We start from the raw sequence: 23,849 nt of genomic DNA on the forward strand, positions 1-23,849 counted from the left end.
TAATTCATCTGTAGTAACAGTAATTTATTGCAATCCATATGTTGTTGCATATGTCTGGGTTATTAAATTTGGAAAATTTTATTATCACTCTCTAATGAGGTTCACAACAACCACTTTTACAATGTATTATACATTTGGAGATTTCAATAATTACAATGATCATGACTTAGCAACTTGGTATCCTTTATTCTAATACGGTTCTATAATATTTCTTTTTGGTAACCAAAATAACCCAACAACCCCCTGACACCTAACTTCCCAGGGGCTAAGACATGTCCTCCTCTCCATAGCCCTATCTCTAGTTGCAACTCCATACTAAATCACTCTGTACTTGTCTTGGAATGCAACTCCATACTAAATCACTCTAGATTCCAAGGCTTATGCATATTTTCACATGACATGTTTCACTATATTATTCTTGGTTAGGGGTTTGGATAATATCAAGTTTGCATTGTCTAGTTTCCTATATAAGTATGTTTTTCATCCTAATAAAATACAAAAAGATAATGTAAAATATAATTAAAAAAAATAAATAATTGATAAATATATTAACATAAAGATAACTAATAAATAATTAAACAAATAAACTAATGTAAAAAAGAGAAAAAATAGCTAAGGTAGGTTTTCCTTACATAAAGAGAAAAGGATTAATAATGTAATGATTAGTTGAATAAATATATTAAAGATAAATTAAAGAATTTTCCGCTTAAACACGAGGAAAGTTAAGATGTTTTGTTATTTAGAAAAAATGGAGATTAATAATGTTAAATAATATTAGATAACCAATTAATAAATGAGTGTAGATTCATTTTAATTTTGAGTCTATTAAAAATGTAGAGCGATCAAATCACTTTTCACTTTAAAATATGTTTGCACGTCAAGAGAGGGATCTTCTCACTCTAAAAACTTGGTACATCTGGAGTTAAGTTGGATCTAAGCTAGTTTAGTTATTATCATTATTATATTTTATTTTTTATGTAATTTAATTGAGTCAATTTGTTTAAACACTACAATGCAAAAATAATTAAATAAATGTATTAAAAAAATTAGAATTTGGTGATACTTTAAATTGTATTCTTAAATAGGCATAGTCTAGCTTATCCACGAAATATATTTTTTCATGGGAAAAAAAATTTCAAGAAAGAATGTGATTTTTGTGTGAATGCTATTTTTGTGTTGTTTAAAATGCATTTTCGAATGCATAAATGGATTGAGCACCCTAAAAAGCCATCACTCGAATTATATAGATCAAACAACTTAAACTCAAGTTTTTAAAAACCATCACCCAATTTTTGTTAAAATTAACCAAAAAAAATACAGTGAAAAATATTATTTCATTTATAAGTTAAACCATTCCTATTTAAATATAATAATAGATTTAACATTAAAATTAACTTATTCCTAAACCTTTTAGAATATATAAATATAATTTTTTCAACCAACCTTTAATTTATTTATTTTTTCCCTTTATTAAGTTGTTATATAATATTATAATATATATATATATAATTTCTTCAACCAAACTTTTATTTATTTATTTTTCTTTTTTATTAAATAATATTATAATATCACATATGATAATAGCATATATATATATATTTTATATTACATCATAATCCATATATAATATTATAATATGATATATGACAATAGCATAAGAATTTTTTATATTACATCATAACCTATAGAATAATATATATATAACCACTCCCTTATTTATTTAATTTATTTTGCTTGTTTTTTTGAGTCTCCATATAAAATATTATAATATCACATATGACAAGAGCATAAGAATTTTTTATATTACATCATAACCCATAGAATTATATATATATATATAACCACTCCCTTATTTATTCAATAATAGAATTATATATATATATATAACCACTCTCTTATTTATTTATTTATTTTTGTTTGTATTTTTAATCTCTTTTTTACTTTTTTAGTAATCTCTTATTTAATTTACTACAGTTTTATTTGTTTAAATTTTTTTGTTTGTTTTTATGGGTCTTCTCTTTTTTACTTTCTAGTTCTTTTTTACTACACTCTTATTTATTTAAAATTTTTGTTTATTTTTTAGTCTTTTTTTACTTTCTGTTTTAACTATTTATTATTAATTTTCTTGTAAATGCTCTCATTATTTAAAGTTGATTAAAGTTGATTAGTATTCATACTATTAATCTATTTACTCTACGATGGGTAAAGTGTCCACTCGAAATATGCATATAAACAGCTACACAATCAAAAAATTCAGAAAATTTAATAACATTGTTATTTTTCACTAAAATATATTGCATTACAATATATTATTATTAGATGGCTAGACCTAATTAAAGGAAGAATTGATCAGCTAGAACACGAATTGGTCCCCAAACAAGAAATTTCTGGTAATAGTTGGTTTTGTTTGTATTTTCTATGTTATTTCTAGCTTGAAATCTAGTTATAGTGTATGACATTTTGCTTTTTGTTTTCATATATCTCCTAGTTAACAAATCCCATTGGAAATATATCTCCTAGTTAACAAATCCCATTGGAATGACATGGGGAGAGTAAGACAAAATCAGTAAAAAGTAATGTAGAATCCGTAAATCAAATGTAATTGTTTGACCAGATAATAAAATCCCTGTGATTGAATATATATATATATATAAATTAAATAAATATGTAAAAAAGATTTTAAATATTTTATACAAACTTCAAATTTAGTCTCTTTAGGGCATCTCAAATATTTTATACTTCAAATTTACTTATTCATTGACTTCAAATTTACTCTGTTTGGGGTAGCTCAATTGGTAATGGTTGTGGAAATGAAGTCTCACCAAATCAAAGGTCTCGGGTTGTCTCACTGAACCAGAATTCTTAGGTTCAAAACTTGTGCTATCCCCAGATCAGAATGAAAAATTAGACATAATGAAGATGTAATCTTACCCAGCTTAAAAAAACAAATTTCAAATTTATAAATAAATAAATTTAAAGTAAACGGTCAAAAAAGACACATATATAAATTACTATACATAACTTCAGATAAATACATTAAAATAAAAAAATACCGAGTCAAAAGTCACGTACATAAATTACTATACATAATGGAAGTTAGATAAATATGTTAAAATAAAAAAAATACTGAGTCAAAGATAACCGCCTCCCATTTTGTATTAGGATTTGGGTTATATAAGAGAGGAGAGTGAATCTGTATGATGTGACCAGGTCTCTTGTTATTTCCAGTTTTCTTTTATTATTTCATATCAGCTAGGTTGGGTACAGTGGGAATATTATGGGTTCCCATAGGACTTTGGTGGTCCTGCTCGTGTTTACTGTAATTTTGGTGATAATGTCTGTGCATCCAAAGGTGGAAGCGCAGGATTGCAATGGACTAAGCCTGCTGAGTCCGTGCTCCGACTTTTTAACAAAGGGGGCGGGTCAACCCCCTTCGCCCTGTTGCCAAGTTGTGCAGTCTCTGGCAAATGGAGCGACAAGCGGCCCTGCCAAGCGACAGTCATGCGAATGTATCAAATCAGAAATTTCGATATTACCTGCCATGAAAGATTCTGCCCTCACCAGTCTCCCTTCCAACTGCCGTGTCAATTTTCCTTTCCGCCTCGGCAAGAACATGAACTGCAGCGGGTAAAACTCGCACTTTCTTGATTTTCTTTATTTTCTGCAATTAAGTCTCGCACTTTCTTGATTTTCTGCAACAATTAAGTCTCGCACTCTCTTGATTTTCAAATTTGATTCCCTTTTGTAATGCTTTTAAATTTTCTCTGAATTGAATGTGTTTGTGTAATGACTCTCGTCGCTGCGCGCAGATCATAATCAGCGGGCCGAGGACTTGTGTGACACCCAGTCAGTGACGTTATTTTCATAAATTTTTGTCAATTACTTTTAGTGATTTTTATAATTACTGTGTGAAAGAAAGAGGGAACTTTCTATGACAAGTTATATTTTTTTTATAAACCCTAATTAAGAAAACTGGGAAATGTGAATTCGGATAAAAACCCAATAACGAACTTGTAACCTCCGGACAGTTGGGGCAGTTTCGAAGTCCTGGAGACAAAAAAGAGTTCAGAGGGCATGAGGAGGGGTTAGTAAGGAGAGAGGTGAATACCACCTAGAGAAAGAGAGTGTGAATACTGTGCTGCCTTGGGGAAGGTTATTTGGAGCTGGCTTGGTGCTGCCTTGGAAAGATTATCTGGGGCTGCCTTGGGGAAGATTATCTGGAGCTGGCTTGGTGCCAGTGGAAACCTCCCTGTCAGAGAGAAAATCTGACTTTTCCAGGCTGGACTACGGGTTTTAAAGCCTGAGAAGTAACCTGTGAGAGGTTACTCTCAACAACTGTAACGGAAGGAGGAAGCTCGGGGGAAACTTGGACGTGATTGCCAGTTCCGTAGGCGAGGAGGTGTGGTCCTGTCCGGAATTCACTTTCTTGGGAAACTGAGAAGGCATCAGATAGGTAATTCTGTTTATGATATGCTTTCTGAGAATCCAACAGATAAGATTAAGTAATTCCGTTTAGGTTATGCTTCTGAAAATGCATCATATAAGAAAAAGTAGTTCTGTTTATGTTATGAGAATGCATTACATAAGCCAAATAATACTGCTTATGATATGTTGCTGAGAGCCCAATAGATAAGTAAAGAATACAGCTTAAGTAAGAAAAGACTGCTTTTGTTATGTACGTATGAATTAAACATGTAACTGGGACAACAAGTGGTATATGTAAGACTTACACAGCACTTATTTGAGTATGCATTCTTGGACAAATAAATTGTGCAATGGATAAGTAAAGAATACAGCTTAAGTAAGAAAAGACTGCTTTTGTTATGTACCTATGAATTTGTTATGTACCTATGAATTAAACATGTAACTGGGACAACAAGTGGTATATGTAAGACTTACACAGCACTTATTTGAGTATGCATTCTTGGACAAATAAATTGTACAAACTGATAGAGCATACTGTGAGATACACCTGTCTAACAGGATTGAAATGTTAATGTTATTTAACCCATAACCAACAGAGACACTGTGACTGATAAACTAAAGTAAAGGGAGTAAATGAACTATGTTCATAGTGCCAATACACTGGTCTGAGGGTAAGTGAGGTATTAAAATACCTATCCTCCAGCCAGGGTAACCTGTTCAGGTAGATTGACCCTCCTGGAGAAGAAACCCCAATTTCAAAGAAAGAGCTCCACTGGGGAAACTGGGAGATCTCCGATGTAGAAATCATATACAGCGAGCAAATGCAAATAACAGTATTCGTTAAAACGATAAGAATGAAACCCATAACTCTGTTTATTTATAGAATGAACTGTAAAGAGAGATATCAGCAATCTTATTCATTAACTGGAAATGAGTAAACGTGTGAAACACCGAGGAGATGTAACAGCATGACTACCCCATTTCTTCTAGACATAAATACATTTTTTTAAAAAGACTAATACAATTGCTGAAAGGGCGAAAAGATGCTCCAGAACTTAATTAGGCATTGAACTGAATGAATATTATTACTATGCTGGGAGTGATCTTGAGGGACAGAAATAATTTCCGCATACCTCTTGGTCGCTGAAATGCAACAGTCATAACGAATACAGAGTATCATCAGCCTAAACCAAATTTGAATGTGTCAAACCGTTTAAATTACATTGCAGAAAATAAATAGTCATAGTAGATCTTATACAGAGAATTTGTAATTAAGGCAACAACCGTGCTGTCGGTTGTGAACCATTAAACTATATTCTGGGCCGAGGATCCTCAAACCAGAGATTAAGGCTAATTTTCTTCCAAACATTCATAGGGGTGGGGTGATAGCTTCAGGAAGCCCTAGGATACCGCAGGCAAGTTCCGGTTGTACAATAACTCATTTCACTATCAAACCCTCTGCTGGAAGAGGAATAACCAAACATGTTCCACAGTAATAAAGCCTACATAGCTTCAAAGGAAATCGTAAGACAAGCCTTAGGCTGAGCTCGCCAACCTGAGTGAGAGAAGTTGTTCCTGCACTTCCGGAGTTCTTGATAGCCGATAACACCAACCCCACTTGGAGTTTGTTGGGGTTTGTTGCTGGCCTGCAAAAACAACCCATGAAAACAAGTAAAACCCTGGTTTCAAATTAAACATTATAACTCAGAAGATAAGAGCTTCCAGGGTGAGATTACCCGAGTTCTGCCGTGATGAAATAACGGGGAAGAAACAATGTTCAGTGATACCAGGCCAGAGCCCTAGAAACAAGTTCTGTGGATCCTGTGGAGGATAGCTGAAGCAAGCAAGAACAGTTCTCATTCATATTAATAATTTCTCATTCATATATATATATATGAGAGAAGGTAATGCTTATTTCACTAAATTTTACAAGCTTAAATGATATTTGGTGGAGTTAATATAATTTTGGTTTCCATATATAAATTTTAAATAGGTATAATATTAATATTTCTTTAATAGGAATGAGAATTCTCATGAAAAAATGTTATTACATCATATATAACTATATATCAAATATAAATACATTAAATATTATGTTAGATATTTCCAAAACTTGAATATTATAGAACAATTTCATAAATGCTATTATATCACGAGTTACAACGTAGGTTAATAGTGCACCTATCACTCTTTACAAGTCTCAATGGACTACACTAGTGTAATGTAATTTTAATATATATATATATATATATATATATATAATTTACTTAATGAATTAATTTCAATAGTGAATGAGGGGAGGAAGGATTTTGTTGCCTTTGCAATTTTTTTTTAGTTTTGTAACTAAATCACTCTTCTTTTTATAACATGATCAAATAGTTTGATGCAACCTTCTGCTTCCAATCCCAAGATTTATAGATATAACCCTAAGATTTATAGACAAAATCCCTTGCAAACCATGACCCAATCAAGGAAACAAAGGTCAGGAAGTTGTCTTCCTAAAGCTATAGTAGACCCTAAATTTGAACTTCAATCTAGCTGCATTGGGAAATATATCCAATACATGTCGGATGATATATTTAATACATGCAGATCACACACTAATTGAGAAATTTCTCAGTATTTGGCTTTCAAAAGAGCTCCCTCTCACTAGATTCAACTAAAATGGACATGGGGAAAATTAAGTTGGAATTGGGGGCCAAAGGATTCTTTACCATAGTATTCATCAACATTGAAGACAAAACTCAGGTATTTGAAAATGACTTCTATTTTTTTAACTTGGAAAGGTTGTTTCACTGCTTTTAATTACAATTCTTTGTGCTTGATAAGGAATATTTTACTGTAGTGCCACTTTGGATCGGGATGTATTCACTACCTCGAGAATTCTTGGATCAGGAAACTCTAGTTAACATAGGAAATTATCTTGGACATTTCATCAAAGCTTCAAAACCAACTAAGTAAGTAATGTACATTTCTCATGCTTGTATTTTTGTATACATAAATATTTTTAAGCCACTTCCAAAATCCATTGGTATTTATTATCAGGATGAGCTTTGGAAGCAACCCATGGATTATGAGCATATCCCTTTTTATGCTAAAGATGCCATGAAAATAGTCATCTTTACCATAATTTCCCTCTGCTAGTTGTAAATGCCAACCTTGAGTCATCTTCCACTCTGGATGATGAGCATTTTACAAAAGTTGGAGGTAATCCTAAGAACCCTAAATCCCGGACCTCATAGCCCAACCCCTCAGTGGAGAAACCCTCTTCCATAAATCATTTTGACTCCCCCCACTAGATTCTCCTAACCCCCTTGACTTCACCATTTCATGAAATTTTCATGCGTGACCCCAATTTGCCCCCATCCTCCTTAGTCGTTTCGCTCCCCTCTTATGTTGTCCCCCTGCCCTCGATGCTCCAATCTTCCCTGCAAGAGGACCCAGATTGTTGAATCTTCCTTAGGCCTTAGATTTGGTTTGAGACTAATCACACACATAAACACACTAGGAACCCTGAACTTTTTAGCACTTTGCACAACGAAAATCTTCATTAGTGAAATCAATTAAGTACACAATGATTTGAGCCCAAAGCTCGATTATTTTATTAATCCATCAATAAAAGAATCATGGGGCTCTTGTATCAAGGATCATGGCCCTCAATCACTAGTAAAACTAGTATACATAGTATACAAAACTTGGGCTTGTGAACTGCTTCTTCAAATCGCCAAATTGCCCAAAAAGAGACAAGAACAAATACACAACTTGTTGGAGAATCCCTTCTCCTTCAACCCTTTCAGCACACATTTTCCTTGACCCCTGTTAGGTCCTTTTCCTCTTTAGGCCAGTTGCTCATGAGGTATTTGACCCATCAAAGACATTCTACATTGCCCTTCAAAACATTAGCTACTCAAAGTGACTTTATCCATTAACCCACTGCATATTAGCCCATGAAATACACTATGTTCATAACTTTGTTTATGAACATACTTTACGATCTACCTTTGCAATTATCCAACATAAAATTGAGAGCTCCTATCTGCAACCTTCAACACTTTTGGATTCTCATCCAATATCCATAAGGGTCTTGACCTTTTACGTGAAGATTTGTTCCAATCTGAGGCTACTTTAGGTCTTTGTTTCCCCTCCTCCTTATATGCACATATTCTTGATAATTTTTCGCCCCTTTCTCAACTAGCCTAAAGCCTTGACCTACCTATAACAGAGAGACTAGGGCTTCGACCCTCTCAAAAACACAGAACAAACTTTTGTTAGGGCTTTAACCCCTCCTCTTGGAAATAACAGCTCTTTGATACCCTTGTCCAGCACCCCCTTCAACTCGGTCTACTTTAGACATGTCGAGAAGTGATTCGATCATCTTCTAGAGATTCTCTCTTACATATAAATGCTCCAGCTCAGCTCTCCTTTAGGTTTGTGGCTCTCTTATTCACAAATGGATGAGTTGCAATGTGTTTTAGCTCCAAATGTTGCTTCAAACTCTAACTCGGCCCTCCTACAAGTTACCACAACCACCTTTATCTCTTGATTTTCCTTAGGATTGATCTTTTAGGTCATGGCCTTCCTTCAAGTTCAGGCTCCACCTCCTTGAGTAGAATTGCTAGGGTAGAAACACTTCTTAGCTTGTCTTCTCTTGGTCTAAAACCCTAGCTCGACTTCTTCACAAATTCAAACCATTGCTTGTAGCACTCTCTCTGATCTGCGACCATCCACTAGGGCACTCTTAGCACAAGATAGGTTGCATCTCTCTTGCACACAATGTGCGAGACCTCGCCTTAGGCCTCCTTTATTTATCGTTTTCCTTGGATCACTTAGGAAACCTCTAAATCTAGGTTTTTCACTTCTCAACCCTTAAGAATAAATAATTATTTATTTTAGGTCCTAAACCCACATCTTGGGTCCAAAACCCCACTTTTGGGTAAATTTCCCAACAAACTTCTTTTTGGTGGGTTATCCTCTCTCAAAAATACCTTCTGAGCTACCCAAATTCTAATTCTAACATGGATCAAGTTAAAATGTGAGGCCCTGCATATTTCAAAGTTTTCCATGCCTTAAAATCAAATTTTGCCATGCCTTAAAATCAACATCAGGGCTATCCAACACATTTCCACTTGGAGTGTAATCCCATTCATTGAAGGATCCAATAAAAACTTATAGGGAGTCAATAAAAAAAGGTAGGAAAAGCAACCAACAAATCTTGGACGGATTGGGGGGTATGTTGGTTAACTCAAGATGAAACAGGGCAATCATGTATGTCCTCCCTGCAACCAAGATACCCCCTCCATGAAAATCATCTCATGGAATATCATAGGCCTCAACCACAATAGAAAATAGAGGCTCCTCAAAGCAAGATGGTACTCTGAAAACTTCATGGCCTGCTTTGCAATCCTTTTATGGTTAATTTTGATTTTTCTAAGTACTTTGATATCCTATGCTTCTCTATAGTTATGGTTTAGTCTTGCGAGTTAAAGATTGACTTCAATGCGAATTTAACCCATAAAAAAAATTTGAATGAGGTAAATAGGTTTAAACATATGTAGTAAAACAATGAAAGTCCACATTGCTAGGTTGTATATTAAGTAATAATTTCTACTTTTGAGAATAGAAAAATGAGATAATAAACTTTCAAAATTTAATCTTAATTGGCCAACTTATTATAGCTCAAAATTACATAAACTAAACCATACAAAATTATAATTGCACAAAAGATTTTATCTAAATTAAAACATTAATGCTAATAATCAAACTATTCTAATATACTCTTAAATTTATCTTATAGTTAATTCTTAAATTCATCTTATCATAACAAAATTATTAAAAAAAAATTCAACGTGAAAATGTTGATTAGTTATCACTTTTTCTCTATCACCTAATTAAAATCAATATATCTATATTAAAAATTATACTCTAAGTGTATCTATGTTTTTTAAATTCAACATGAAAATATTGATTCCTTATCACTTAATCTATATCACCTAATTAAAATCAATATATCTATATCAAGAATTATACTTTAAGTGTATCTATGCTTCTTCCTTAGAATTTGTGTGTGCATATCTCAAATGTGATATCCCTATATTTAACTAGTAAGAATTTTAAAATAATTTATACAATCCTCAATAAATAATAAGTATACATTAATATTGTTAACTTCTATTAAAAGTGCTTTAAAAAATAACCATTGAGCTTAAGATCTAATTAAGAAGATGTATGTATTCTTGAGCACAAATACATTCAAGATGGAAGTAATCTTAATTTATTTTACCTTCTTCAATTAGCACTTTTGTTTTAGAAAAAATAATAACGATAAAATTCCCCCTATGTATGCTTGAGCGCAAATACTTTTAAGATGGAAATAATCTTAACTTATTTTATTTTCTGAATTAAGACTTTTGTTAATTTATTTTATTTTTAAATTAATATTTTTATTATAATAATAATAATAATAAAATTTTATTTTTGTTTTATATCTTGAGCACAAATTTTTTCAAAATAAAAATAACTTTAATTTATTTTACTTTCTTGAATTAATATTTTATTAATTTGTTTTATTTTATTTTATTTTCTTAAATTAACACTTTTTTTATAAAATAATAATAACAATAAAATTTGTTTTTTCCCTTTCAAAAGATAATTTTGTTATTTCAATTTCGTTATATTTTTATTATTTTAATATGTACAACATATTATAAAGAAAGAATTTGGGATGTGTAATGATATTTATTTTAATGAGAAATTAGCAAATCATATATTCTTTTTTCTATTATATTTTTTATAATTAAATTTTAAGTTTTTAAAATATAAATGTTAATATTTTATTTTAATAAAAAAATATATTAAAAATAATTATAATTTTATTTTATAATATATATTTTTAATTATAATTAATTTTGGTTAATAATTTTTTTTTAAATAATTATATATATATATATATATATATATATATAAAACTAATCCTGCTTCATCCATATAAAAAAAATTTAATAATTTTTAAAAACATTAAAATTTTTAATATTAAAATAAAATTATTTTTTCACTTTGACTAGTGAAGCATCATGATATTCATCTTTCGATCAAATGTGAACACTTCCATATCCTCTTATAATATGGAAGACCATGTCACCAATCATGTTTCATTCACTAAATGTAATAACACTTTCTTATTAGAAATAATTAGATTTCAATATTTATGTTTTTTTATGGTGTTGTGTAATTTTTTTTTTATTTTACATATTTTCACATAGTTTCTTATATTGCATAATCTGCTTTCTACTTGACTTGAAGTCCCAATGTTGATTTTTTAGTGTATATTTTGTTTTAAATCAATCTACCTATCATACAAAAATTAAAAATTCCATTTGATTTTCTGGAAATTGAATGGCATATGTATGGTCTAAAATGTCAATTTTAAATATGGATTTTGAAATATTTCTCATAAATACAATATTGAATTAATGGAGTTTATAATAAGTTTATTTAAAGATTTCAAATTTCTCCCCGATGGACTTAACACTTGAACATATTCTTTAATACCACTGTATATTGCGTCTAACTTCTTTCATAAGGACTTAACACTTGAAAATATTCTTTAATACCACTCTATATTGTGCCTAACTTCTTTCATAAGGACTTAATACTTGAATATATTCTTTAATACCACTCTATATTGCGCTTAACTTCTTTCATAAGACAATAAAAATTCACTCAAATGGAAAATTTAACCTGTTTTCCCAAAATATAAAGTTAATCGGTGATAGGACAAGATTAAGAGATCTCATTTTCATCAAAATTGTAAAATTCATGACACGAGCAATCTCTCTCATCCATAATGCACCTAAAGATTTGTAACCAACTTAAGAACATGGATATTGAACCAAATTAACATTTTATGAAGGCAAGGGATTAAGTTGGGAAGGTGCCCTATGATAAGACATGGATGCTTGCGAAGCTCGACCATGGAATATCAAACATTTTAAGAACATTATTGAGGAGATCCATAAGGAAAAATCATCACACTGAAGGACCACAACCTATGAAAAATTGAACATAATCTCTTTATTGAGTTATTCCTAAGGTTATTGGTAACTCATGATTCGCTAAACATAGTAAATCCACTAACAATAAAATTTAGGAGCATTATGTATGATCATATACAAGTAACACAATTTGGAGTAAACAAAATCAACTTCTTACACCCTAAGGATCACATCTTCCTCAATATAGGATATGTTGACGGTGCTGGACATGCCAACATTCAGGGGATTACCCCGGTATGAAGTCCCAAATAGACCTCACATTGTTTTGTGTGGGAGTCCCATCCGGTATGATGGCTCGGTTGCCATTATCTTAAAGATTTGCCTCAACTATTACTTGTCAACACAAGAGAGTGGTCTTCTTTGTCTTTCAAGAAGTGAGGTTTGCGTGCCTAGTGATTGTAAGTGTCACTTGTGTCAATGGTTCTTTCACCATAGAGGGAGAGGGTTGGAGTGAGTCCCAAGTTGGTTGGGAGTAATCCCAACTCTACTAAGAACACACAAACAGGACATGCACAACTTCTAGCGGAACAGTCCACATGGATGCGATAGTCACAACACACAAGGTAAGATAACACGTATAACACTTAGCGGATTAGTCTGTGCAAGTAAAACGGTTGTTATAGCAAGTTTTATGTGAAAGGTCTGTCTGATGTCCAGGAGAGTAGTCTACACGGGCGAGACAACATTAACATCATATACACCACATTTGCATTAACATATATGTATTACAACAAGTGAATTAGTTCAAGTGTTAAACACAGGTTAAAGCAACATGCATTACAAGTGTTAAATTAGTCTTACAACAATTACAATACATGTGTGAAAACGTGCTGGCTTGTTAGCAAGCTTTTGAATTAAACGAAAGTTCCAAGACATGTCGTTACACCATACATCACTAACCTCGCGTGCGGGGCATTGGAGCCACTACTTACTCCTGAAAGAAATGATTACAAACTCTCAAGGCTCTGCGGGAGGAGCTGAGGTGAAAAGTCATTCGCATGTACAAATGAGGGGGTATTTATAGCCAAGGGTGAAACTGACCCTTGTGGCTGTTCGACTACCCTCATGACTATTTGTCTTCCATGAATTTTCGACTTTACATGATTCTTCATACAACAAGTGGGTCTCTTGGACTTCCACGTTACATTACATTGATTGACAGTATGGCCCACAGTAGAGATGTGGACAACATGACTCATGACATGACTCGACATGACAGTGCTGGTACATTTTTGTTGCGCATGCATGTCGAGCTGCAATGTTGTTGGTGATGGATGTCCTCATGGTGTGTCACAGCTTCACCTCCGCATGGCAACATGCGCAGAGTCTTCGATGGTCATTGGGTTCGCTTGATGTTGCATTCACACGTTGCTCCTTGCTTGTATGTTGGAAGGCTTGACAGGTTTGTCTGTTCACGAAAAGTGCATGTTCATCCGTCCATCCGTCCGTGAACACATCTTTGCATGATCGTTTGTTCGCGAGCACATCCCTTTGCATGCATTGTTTGTTCGTCCATTTGCGAACCTATCCTTTTGCATGTGCTCCCTTTGTTCATCCCATTTGTCATCGCGCCACGTTTGTTTGTGTACCTGTATCTGCAATAACTCATGACGAGACGACATCAAATCCAAAATCCTCCTAGTCTACCATGATACGTTATCGTTTCAGATGCAGGTGACCAGGAGAGGAGACAAGGTTGGAGCTGGGATGGAGGCCCCAGGAACTATTGATGAAAACTACATAAGAGTCACTGGGTGATGAATATGGGAAATATGGATCGATAGTGACTATCTGTGGGGTTTGACTCAGCTGGGGGACAAAAATACGCAATTTTTGGGAGGAACAGTTCGGGTTGTGAAAAGGCTGGGCAAACAAAATCTGCACAATTTCTGGAATGAGCGGGCACCAAGAGCTTGGCAGCAAAAATTGCGCAATTCTTGAGGGGAACTGACAGTCAGCTGCTGGGTCACTGGCATAAAAAATTGCACAATTCCTGAGAGGAACTGGGCAGTCAGCTGTCGGGAGCTTGGAAACAAAAACTGCACAATTCCTAGAGAGAATTGGAAATCAATTGCTGGAGCTTGGCAATAAAAACTACGCAATTCCTGAGGGGAACTATCAGTCGGTTGGCAAGAGTTGCTGGCGGTAAAAATTGCACTGGTACTGGGAGGTTGGCCTGCTGGTCACCTCTACGCAGTTTCTGAGTTGAGCGGATTACTGGGTAGCAGAGGACTTGCTCATGAAAACTGCACAATTTTCTGGGTGAGCAGTGAGTCCACTGTTGGGAAGGATGGATGGAAAAACTAAGCAATTTTCTGAGGGGGACAGGGACAGGCACTGGGTGTCTGTCCGGCCTATCTGCGCAATTTTCTTAGTCAGCGGAGCAGGAAAGTTCTATAGCCTTTGGGCAATTTTTGAGGGGAGTCGGTCCCGGGGTGGCTGCCAGGTCAAACTCTCCGGTTGACCAACATGAAGGTTGATTGATTTGCTTGCAGGCAACGCAACTTGAAATGGCTTGCTTGGTGCTTTTGCATTGTTCTGGGTGACAGTCGATTGAGTTGATGATGGGGTGATGGTCCGGCTGTTGGGGGGGATTCGATCATCAGAAATTCAGGAAAGTGACTAAGTGTGTGAACGAGCGAAAGATGCATATGTGATCTTGCAAACACACAATTATATGACTTAATGATGAGACGACTCAAACCATCCAGACACACATGCTAACATGACTGACCAACAATGTAAGCGAAAGCGCGACACTTGTGATTGATCATTGGTCACTTGCGCGATAGTGTATGTGACTCCGTGTGTGAGTGCAACAAATGCTTACATAGCGAACACAACAAGTACACACGAAGCGAAGACCTTGAGTATGATTAGAACAGGTCGCAAGCATGACATTGACATCAACATGCAAAAGCTTGGGTGAAATGATCAAGCAAGGTCGTGTGAAGACTCACACAAGGCCACGGAGTGAACCCGAGTGTGTGTAGTCATCAATTGAAACTCTCAAGGGAGGCTCCGAAATCAGGTGCGGGCCAAAATTTTGGAGGGTGGTTGTAGCCGCTACAACACTTGGTGACACACTGGTAGAACTCCACCTTCTCTGTTTTGGTTTATTGATATCATAGGGCCTTGGTCTCTCGGGGAGTATTGAATCACTGTGCGGGTTACTTCGGCGTCCGCACTTACTCCATGGACATACATGGTTCACCTTTTGCCAACTCAATCAAACACAATCAAAATTCCATCTTGATCACAGTGTTTCAAAATCGGGAAGGGTAGTTTGGCTAGCGAGTTGAAGGTTTTCAGAGGATAAGTTTTTATCTCTGGTGTTGCTCCGCTGCCAGCAGGCCTGGATAGTACCCCGACGGAGTCACACAGGAACACACGCATTGCTCCACTGCCAGCGAGCCCGGATAGTACCCCGACGGAGTCACGCGGGAACACACACATTGCTCCACTGCCAGCGAGCCTGGTCAGTGCCCCGGTGGATTTGCATGCTTCACCTCTCTGTGCAGGAAGCCTTTCTCTTCTTTCGCCTTTGTAGTTTTTAAAGAGGACTGTGCATAAGCACTTATTTATTTTTGGGGCAGAAGAGGGATCCCAACTTATTGAGAGCAGAAGAGGTTGTTCCTTCAAACAATCATGTAAGACCTCTGACATAGGTTTGCTCATTTAGATTTTCCCCTTCTCCATTTCTACTAGTTGGATGAGCTTGAACACATAGAGCAGAAAACTAAGTACAGGCATGAGGCTTCCCAGTTTGGACACAGGTTCATGGTTGGACCAAAACTTTCCTTGCGGACGGCTCGTATTTTCTGTCAAGACTTCATCAGCTGAAGGTTATAACCAAGCACAGAGAAGACAGACACAAGACTAGCCAAGTGCTACAGTGTCACAAGTTTCTTCAAATCTCAGCCACATACTCTATTCAAAAGCCAAAACGCAGTAGTTGGTAGCACTTATTTCCAGAAACAAAAATAGTAAGGTATCAAGAAAACCAAACAAATGAAAACAAAAATAGTAAGCAAAGCAAACAAAGTGAAAACAACAACAAGCAAGCAAAGCAACCAAGTCAACAAGCAAACAAACATGCAAACTAGAAAGAAAAGACAAGCGAAAAAAAAACACTACTCCTACTCCTACGTTAAATGGTTGGGGTTATGTGAAATGAAATTTCCAGTGAAGCCACTGTAGGCGTACCCAACCTGCAGTCACAAAGATACGAGTGATTAAAACAAATAAAAAATAGTGTGCAACATAAAATGAAAAAACTTGAAAAACTTGCACATGAGAGAGAAGATCTCGCATGTGGGCGGAAGAATGTGTCACAACCACCCAACACACACGCTTACCTCTTCCATGACTACCATTTTTCAACAAACCTCGGAGGCCTCTTGCGAGTGTGTGTTGTTCTGCACCAAGTTTCTTAGTGAGTGTGAGGAAGGACTGAAGCTTGTTACCTGCAACACGACTTGCCAAGTAAGATTGTTCCAGCCATTCAGCGATTGGATCATAAAATTCGTGATGGTCGTTTTGAAAGATTCATGATCTTTGAGAAGATGGATTCCTGATTTGAGAGAGGGGATCACGATGGGAATCTGACACGGATATATAGATCTGGTCATTCTCATCAGTCATGTCAAGACAATGAGGGCTTGCCATAGCCATCAGCGCAAGCTGAGGTGCCTCACTTGCTTGACAAAAATCTAAGAATAAAGATGTTACACAGTGAAAATCATAGTGTGCGAAGTGACTGTCATTGGATGTAATGTTGGGAAAATGATAAACTACATGACAACCACCCAAGGTAGAAGAAAAATCAGACCAGTCGATCGAGATGGTAGATTCCCAGTTTGACATGAACAAAGAAAATTTTTGAACAATCGTGCGAATGCTTTGAATGAGGGAACCAAGTTCGTTGTCCACTAGACATGATAGAACACCCACCTGCAACTGGTGAAAAAGTGCGCAGGCATCATGGTAATCACAGAAATGTAGAAAGGATGTCAGCACTGTGAATGTGTGAAACCAGTTGGGGTGTGGTGAAATGAGAGTAACTTGATTTGCGTGATAGGTTGTGTTATCACCCCAAGAAACTCTCCTAGGTTGTATCTCAGAGATGCTCAGGAACATTACAAACTCAACAAAAATGTTGGAAATTGGTGGATAAATGAAAGAAATGCTGCGTATTCAAGCCAAATAACCACTTCTACTATGGTTGACCCCAGACATGGGTGAACACCCCCAGACTACAAGGCTTTTAACCACCAATTACTCACAGTTTGAGGATAAGGTGATAATGGAGAAGACTAACCACATTAGCAGATGCACAGGACCCTGTGATGGCGGACTGCAACCAGTTAAAAGGTCTGTAAATCTATTTTCTAATGCACATACAGGATGACAACTCTCTGGCATTACAAGAACAGAAACTTGCAAACAAATTCAATGATACATGCTAAACCCTAACACAGAGGTGGGATGACAGCCCCTCTAATGCTAAACATTAACAACACATGAATAAATGCAAAACAGGTACAACCTGGAACAAGAATAAGAAGTGGAAAGTGAGTAATCAACAACAAAAGAAGCTTGTATTAGCTGGAAATGCAAACCAGAAGTTGCAGGTTACACAATAGTTATAGTCTCCAGAAGTTGAAGCTTACAACAGAATAACACTCATCAACCTCATTACATCTTGTTTTTCAGTATATATAGAATTTGTTTACACAATTGCTCTGCTAGGCTATGCGTGGAGGTGTCTTAATTGACCACCAACCGCATTTACAGTTAGATATGGGTCTTCTGCTACAATCTGAATGTTTTAATGAACAAAATGGCACTTTCTGTAGTCTAGTGTACTCCTTGAACATGTGAAGTATTCTCTGCATGACTTTCAATAACTGCGGTAGTCATTTATCTGCTCAAGGAGGTCCTTTTTGTCCTTCAGAGGTACACTGAGTTGAATGCAGTAGCTGAGGGTTTAATGCTCAGGTTGTTGGATCGTCTCTTCCTCCCTCCTTTGCGTGCACAAGACAGGCCGAAAACACTTTAACAATACCTTGAAAATGAACAGGAGCCGAGATAAAACACTGGCCGTTGGATGGATCAGGTGGACAGCCTAGATCTGATGGCGGGAGGCGATGGGAAAGCACAGAGGCGAGATGGATTGAATATTAGTTGTGGATCTGACAAATCGGATGGCGAAGATTAGATTTGAGAGGGATATCAGGAGAAAACGAGAATGGGTGATCGAGGGCCATTGGATCGCGGGTGGCAGATCCAACGTCTGACGGGAGCAGAAGGTGCATGACAGTTAACGGGTGGGGAACTGTATCGGAAGGGCGGTAAGTGGTTTCCCCGCACTGCTTTTCGGGAATGATGGTTTACGTACAAGGAGGAACGATGCAATTATATTGCGCCGCGTGGCAGATAGGTCCGGTGGGAAACCGCCTTCCCCACTGCCTAACGGGCATGCAAGTTCACGGGGCGGGGGAAGCGAAAAGCGTCAGGTGATAAGGCGGGTACAATCGGACGACGGGATTTAATCGTACGTTAGCGAATGTGATATGACAGGTGAAGGCCGCAGGCTCGGGCTTTATTAAAGCGTAGGGCTATGATTTATTATATGCGCGGCGACAATGGATTAAAGCGTTAGGGCTCGAGTTAAAATGAAAAGAAAGGTTAATGCGGGGTTTAAAGGTTTTAAACCAAAAGAAGCCCGGGAGCCCGAAAAAGGGGTTATGAGGGGTTTATAAAGTTAACATGGGGTTTTTATAAGGCAAACAACAATAATGAAGATAGGGAGAATAAAGAGAAAGAAAGGGAAGGAGGAAAGGGGGTTAACGAAGTAAAAGGAATAAGGCAAATGAAGGGGAATGATGAAGTAAACCGCTGCAACCTCTTTGCAACCCAAATCAGCACTGTTTGACCTGATTTAATCCATCAACTGATGCAAACTGTAGCAGAGCTAACACTGGCTCCTTCTGGGGATGAGATCCTCCCTGTGATGTCTCAAGAACCTGCACATCAATGCCTTTCCAACTGAAAACAAGATAGCCAAAATTCCTAGTGTTCCATTGGGCATGGAGTCTACTTTGCCTGCACAAAACTAATAAGAAAAAAATATTTATAGCCTTTAAGGCCCAAAGACCTTAAACAACATAAACTTTCAAAAACCCCCATTAACTGGGCCATCAAAAACTGTCTCTCCTCCCATACTTTTCAGTACGAAGGTGTTGTTCCCTTGAATCTGTGAAATGATGAAAGTCTCTATCCAGAAAGCATCAAATTTCCCATGATTGCCTTTCTTCTCCTTCAGTGCATCCCATTTCAAAACCAAGTCACCAATCTGAAAGTTATTTGTTTTTGCCTTTTTGTCAAAGGCTTCCTTGATCTTTCTTTGATGTGCTGCAGCCTTTTCAACCAACTGTTCTCTAATCTGATGTATTTATGCCAAATCAGTTATCCTCTTTGCCATGTCTTCTTCCTCATCCTGTTCTGTTTGAAGAAATTTTGCCACATGGAGAGTTAGTTGAATTGGAAATACAACATCAGTGCCATATACCAGCTTGAAAGGAGAATTCCATGTGGACTTTTTAATGGTCACTCTGTTAGCCCACAATGCATACTTGAGCTTTGAATCCCAATTCTTTTTATTGTCCTCTAACAGCTTTTTAATTATCTTGATCAGACTTTTATTAGAGGATTCTGCTAGACCATTTCCCTGTGAGTAATATGAGGTGGAATGAACAAGTTTAATCCCCATTGCATCACACATTTCCACCAATTCTTTTGCCCTGAAGGCTGCTGCATTATTTGTAATCAATTTATGTGGACAACCAAATCTGTTGAAGATGTTTTCTGTCAAAAACTTCATGACCACATTATGATCAGCCTTCCTGGTAGGGACTGCTTCAATCCATTTTGTAAAATAATCAATGGCTACTAATATCCACCTGTGCTGGCCACTGGAATGTGGATTGATTTCTCCAATGAAATCCAAACCCCACTGTTGAAAAGGTCCTTTTGCAATTATTGGTTTTAAGGGCAGGGACTTCAACTGCTGTTTTCCTTCAAATCTTTGGCACCTGTCACAAGATTTAACAAAAACAAATACATCAGAAAATAAAGTGGGCCAATAGTACCCAGCTCTGAGAATTTTATGGGCTGTAGTTTTCCAATAATGATGCTCTCCACACATGCTGTTATGAAACTACTGCATAACTTCCTTTGACTGTTCTTTGTCTAGACACCTTAGAAATATTCCAGATGGATCCCTCTAGTAGAGCAGATTTTCATTAATGCAATACTTTGCTACTCTAAGTTTTAAAGTTCTGGCCTGACTTTGAGTAAATTCTGAGGGGATTTCTATCTTCAACAAGAAATTAATTATTGTAGAATACGAACCACACGAAGCTAGATTCTCGGCCACTGACTGTTTTCTCTCTATTTCAGCTGTTTTTTCCTCTTATGCCTGACCATTTTCTATAATTTTGTATAGGAAATCAATGTCTAACGATCTGCAATTTTCTTCAGCTAATAATTTGGCAAGACCCTGACCTCTGACCAGCTTGGTGGGCTTCAGCTCAATATTAAATTCTATCATTTTTGCAATCCATTTTTCCCTTCTTCCATCAGCATCAGGTTGTGTCAAGACATCTTTTATTGCAGCAGAAGGCACATATGCAATTATTTTTTAATGCAAGATATAAACTCTGAAAGCCTTTAAGGATTTAATAAGAGCATATGCCTGTTTTTCTATAATATCATACCTTAGTTCAACATCCCTCAAGTTCTTGCTGAAAAATGCTACTGGATGTTCTGAACCTTCTTCATCTTGCTGCAATAAAACAGCTGCAATGGTGTCTTCAGAGGAAAATGAGAAAATATGGAACTCCTTGCTATAATCTGGGCTGCTTAGTGTGGGAGCTTCCATAATGGCTTTCTTAATGGACTCAAAAGATTGTCTTGCTGTATCAGTCCATTTGATTTCTGCCCCTTTCTTCAACATGGAGGTAACATGCTTTACCAGTTCTGCAAAATTTGGAATAAACCTCTTGACAAAATTAATTTTGCCCAGAAAAGATTGGATATCCCTCTTTGATCTAGGGACAGACAAAGACTGTATTTCTTTGACTCTTTCTGGGTCAATCTGAACACCTGCAGTAGACACAACATGTCCCAAAAACTTGCCTTAATTTAAAGCAAATTGAGATTTTTTTTGGATTAACTGAGATTCCAAACCTTCTGCACATTAGAAACACTTTTTTCAAGTGCTGCAAATGATTTTTATGGCTGCTGGAGTAAACTGTTATACATCAAGGTAAATAAGCACAAATTTTTCCTTCTCTCCCACAAATGCTATATCCATAGCTCTTTGAAAGGTGGCTCCAGCATTCATCAATTCAAATGACATTTTGGCATACATAAAAGTGCCCCAAGGAGTGGTAAATGAAGTCTTTTCTTAATCATCTGGGTGCACATCAATCTGGTTAAAGCCTAAAAAACCATCCAAGAAAGACATTACTTTAGCTCCTGAAACCTTTTGCAATAAATGCTCCATCTTTGGCAGAGGATAATTATCTTTCTTGGAGCATTTATTTAAATTTCGGAAATCAACACAGAGTCTGATTTCTCCACTCTTCTTCCTTACAACCACCAAATTGGCTACCCATTTGGAATATCTTAGAGGAACTATAATTTTGGCAGCTAGCAATTTTTTAATTTCTTTTTCAATTAGAGGAAGAAGCATCGGATTTATTGGTCTCAGCTTTTGTTTGAAAGGAATAGTGTCTTTCTCCAGAGGGATTTTATGCTGAATTATGTTCTTATCATATGTTTTTAGGTCACTATACTCCCAGGCAAACACATCAGCAAATTGCCTCATTAAATTGCAGTATTCAACACTTTGATCAGCAGACAAATGAGTGGACAAATTCACATACCTAGGCTGACCTGGATTTCCTATATCATGCTTACAGACTGCAGATTGGTGTTCTTTTTGGGTAGCCTTGTAAGGCACATCATTCTAGTTAAACAGTCTTTCAAGAGTACTTAGACCCTTAGGAATATGGTTACTAGGAAGCTGGACAATGCTGTCTTTACCAATTTTATTTCTAAGCTGGGACTGGGGGTTTTCTTACAAGGCTTCATTCTCTTGGTCAATTTGCATTTCAGAGAACTCATCAATGACTTGTAAGAATCTACTCAACTCATTATCATCTTCAAAAACTTTCCAATGGTGGACATTGTCGGGCAAGGATGGTCTATACTTCATTTGGACTTCATAAACCATTTTGGAAGGCATGGGAGGTATAAATAGACTAGTAGACACAGCAAGGGAATCAACAAGATGATTTTGGGCTCTAGGAATGTATGAAATATAGAAATAATCAAAAGAGTCTCTGATTCTCCATACCTCATCTCTACATGCTTTCAGCCTTGGATGCTTTGCTTGAAATGTTTTATTTACTTGCTGGATGATCACATCAGCATCTCCAAACACCTTCAGATTCTTGATTCGTCTGTCTTTTGCTGCATTAAGACCCAACATCAAAGCTTCATATTCTGCTATGTTGTTGGTCACTTGAAAAACCAGCTTAAAAGACAGCTGAATTCTTTCTTGTTGTGGAGATACTAGCACCACCCCTGCTCCTGCCGCTTCCCTAGAACATGCTCCATCAAAAAACATTTCCCAAATCTGACCTGATTTCTCCTTCTCGGCCTGGACTGTTGGTTTCCTGAGTTGCATTTTGGCCTTTTGAGATTCTTCTATTTGGAGAATACATGCTCCAAAATCAGTGTCCACTGCATATATAGGATGATTTGTAGGATTCTTCTCAGCACTGATGATATATGCCAACTGTGCTTCTCTGTACAATCCCCTGCTTTCTCCTCCAAACATTGGGACAATGGCATAAGATAAATCATTTTGTAATGTCCCACCTAGTCTCTTAATCCATCCTCTGGACAGGAGCATGCCAAACTTAGGAGAGACATCTGCTACCACAATATCCATCATCATACTCTTCATGGGCAGCTGAGTTAAGGTAATGGCCAGATCTTTAATCAATCCAAGACATTTCATCTTCCTTGAATCAAAAGAAAATAAATCATGATAGGGTCTAGTGATATCAAGGCCTAGCTCTTCCATGACAGCTTTAGGCATTAGATTATGGCTGGCCCCTGTGTCTAGCAGGCAATTGTGGAGGATTTTGTCATGAATGGTCAATGAGACATAAAAAGATGGAGAATTATTATCAACAGGTTCAATCATAGGACTGAGCACAATAGTAGGCTTGTCATCTTGCAAATTGACAGAGTCAGTGGAGGTTTGTTTGGTTTCTAGCTCAAGGGCTTCAAGGA

At 36.3% G+C, this 23,849-nt stretch overlaps 2 long non-coding RNA genes across 3 annotated transcripts in view; one reads left to right on the forward strand and one right to left on the reverse strand.

Annotated features, from left to right (window-relative positions):
- The first annotated feature begins 3,158 nt into the window (after positions 1 to 3,158).
- The window catches only part of LOC149227736 (uncharacterized), a 49,681-nt gene continuing 28,990 nt past the window's right edge, over positions 3,159 to 23,849 (forward strand). Inside the window, exons 1-2 of one of the 2 annotated variants that reach the window (XR_016247820.1) lie at positions 3,159 to 3,627; positions 3,810 to 4,553. This is a non-coding gene — a long non-coding RNA (uncharacterized LOC149227736). Of the gene's footprint in view, positions 3,628 to 3,809; positions 4,554 to 23,849 lie in introns of those variants that run through there. The other variant, XR_016247821.1, reaches the window with a different exon arrangement.
- On the reverse strand, positions 5,481 to 6,260 carry LOC149227737 (uncharacterized). Its single transcript, XR_016247159.1, has 2 exons — positions 6,162 to 6,260; positions 5,481 to 6,071 (listed from the first exon to the last, which is right to left on the reverse strand). It is a non-coding gene; the product is annotated as an uncharacterized LOC149227737 (long non-coding RNA).

Source organism: Pinus tabuliformis, chromosome J (assembly GCF_031772625.1).
Source record: "Pinus tabuliformis cultivar Carrire ecotype Pingquan chromosome J, CPIR1, whole genome shotgun sequence".
NCBI classification, from domain to species: domain Eukaryota; kingdom Viridiplantae; phylum Streptophyta; class Pinopsida; order Pinales; family Pinaceae; genus Pinus; species Pinus tabuliformis.